The sequence below is a fragment of the Chinchilla lanigera genome, unplaced genomic scaffold, assembly GCF_000276665.1.
Source record: "Chinchilla lanigera isolate Chin_1 unplaced genomic scaffold, ChiLan1.0 scaffold00056, whole genome shotgun sequence".
In the NCBI taxonomy this organism is placed as follows: domain Eukaryota; kingdom Metazoa; phylum Chordata; class Mammalia; order Rodentia; family Chinchillidae; genus Chinchilla; species Chinchilla lanigera.
In genome coordinates, this window is record NW_004955457.1 from 6,722,255 (window position 1) to 6,724,947 (window position 2,693).

Here is a 2,693-nt window from a genome sequence, read left to right on the forward strand (position 1 = left end):
AATCTTTGGTTGAAAATGAGAAAATGGACCACTGGGGGGAAAAAAAGACTACAGCCAGGAGAGACTGGCAGAACCTCTCTGGCTTCACATGTTCTGATACCTTATACTAGGTCAGACTTTCTCCAGGGTGACCACAGATCCTCATGCAGCAAGTCTGCAAAACCTTTTATCCCAATGTCAAAGCATAAGAACACTTATAGAATTTCAATTATGTATATCAATTGCCAGAAATTGTGTACTGACTGAAATTTACATAAATTTTACATAACTTTTAAAAGTAATGAAAGACAAAAAGAGCATCTTACTATGTTTATTTGATTTCTTTGATTAGTGAGAGCTTTTTAGAATGCTTCTTAGTCACTTTTACTGCTTGCTTTTTAAATGACCTATTCATATCCTTTACTCAAAAGTTCATTTTTAAAATAATCATAGAACATGTACAATTAAATTGAAGAACAGAGTTTCTTGGAACAGTTTCCCGGTATACTTTAAAGGAAGGTCCTACACAAAGGTATGAGCACTATCAGGGAGTGAATGTAACTTGGAAAATAAGAAGTACAAATAAAAATTTTCCATTTTTTTAAAGTGCAAGGCTTTTATTTCCATTCTAAGAATGGTAGAAGGGAGTGGAGTGTTTTTCAAATGTTTGTGCTATTTTTGTGTAGACTTTTTAATTTCAATTCTAAGTATTGAAATAGAATCTGTTATATACATACATGACAATCATCTCTCCTTTTGGAGTTATCACCTAAGTGTTTCACTGTTTTGTGGAACTATATAATTTTTTTAATTTAAATAACATTTCATGTAACCTAATAGAAAATTTCTTGAGCATAAATGTGTCTAAAGAAACTAGCTGCAGCAGAACTTAACAATCTGTTTTTTTCTTCATAAAATTGTTATCAAGGGAATCATTTCTTGTGGAGGAGATAACAGACTGGTAAGGTGGTTTAGGTTTATCCATTCTGTATAGCAAGATCAGACTAAAAAGAGCTTTCATTATGTTTCTCCTTAAATCTCCAGAGCTCTAGTTAACACTCTTAAAACTACTCCTACAGCTCAAGTCCACTGGCATACTTGTGTGTATGCATGTGTGTATATACACTGGGGATTGTACCCAACCTAATGCTGAGCTACAACCCCTAGCTTTTTTTTTTTTTTTTTGAGACAAGGTGTTGCTATGTCACTAAATTGCCCAGGCTGGCTTCAAACTTGTGACTCTTGCCTTACCCTCCCAGAGCACTCAAATTATAGGTATGCACCACCATCCCCAGTTGGCAAGCCTCTTTTTCAAATTGCTGCCCATCCTGTCTCTTTCTACCCAATCCAGATCCGAAAGGGCCTGGTCAATCCCCTCTTTACCAAGAAACTTGCTTTTACCAGTCCAGCTGACCTGAACCCTTTCTTTTCTAAACTGGTCTAGCCCTTTTTTCTATGCCACACATGCTATCTCTGGACATATGTTCTCTTGTTTGAGTATTTAGCTATTTTTCACATAGCTGTTTTCTCTTACAAATGTGATCTTGGATGGAAACACTTAACTATTACTCTTGGCTTCTACAAGGAGGGTCATACTGGAGAAAAAAGCCTGAACTTTCCCCAACCTTCTATTTACACTTCCCAGACAGTTATGTTTGTCAAAGCAAGTGGAAACTCAGGATGGAAGTGACCTGGCTTGATCAGACTGTGTGGAACCCCATTGATACTCACTGTTATCAGGATTATACTGTGACTCTTAGAAGAGACATGATATTAAACTGTGTTCATTGTGGATCATCAATGCAAACCCTCATACTCAAGACATTGTTTTGTTATTGGCCGTCAATGTTCAATTTATGAATTACTTCAATAAAATGTACCTAGATTATTTCCTGGGATAATTTATAGGCTGTTGTGGGGTTTTTCAGACATGGCTAGTTCTAAGGTATGAGATGCTAGGGTTAAGGATGTGATGCTGGAATTAAGGCTGCCCCACCCTGGGCATGAGGGCTACCCACCCAAAGACAGGGTAGACTGGATGGAAAATAAGGGACAGAAAGTAGGCTTGCTCCTGCTGCTGTTGCTGCTGCTGCTGCTGCTGCCATTACTTTGCTACTTTGCGGCCTTCTGTCTGCCCTGCTTTGCCATGGACTTTTTCTCCTCTGCCATGTCCCGCTGCCGTGCACCCTGCCTTGGAGTCTGCTGACTGGGGACCGAAATCTCTACCAACTATGAGCTGAAGGTGTCACTGAATGCTGTATGAATTTCACAAGCATTTTATTTAAGTATTTATACCTCTTGCAACAATTCTTCCAGAACATGCAAAGAATTCTTTACATCTTCTAAAGTGCCCTGAGGCCTTAACAAGGTTGGTTTTCCTTGGCTGTGTGTGCTGCTTCCATAAATTTCTGCCTTGTAGCTACAACTGAGAAACTGAGCAGATACTAGACACTTTTATTTCATATCCATGCCCTTTCACAAATTTCTGCCCAAGTTCTAAGAATCAAAATGTGTACCCTAAACAAATTTTTTAAAAAAGAAAATCATCCTTACTTTAAATTGAAATCACACTTAGAAAAAAAGAAAAGCATTTAGCAGCTTACATCTTCTGCCTACTTCTCTTGCAATACAGCTTTCTAACCCATGAATTTCTAGATAGCATTAGCAGTTTTACTACAAAAGCGCTAAGCATAGAGGTTGAGGGGCGGTGTCAG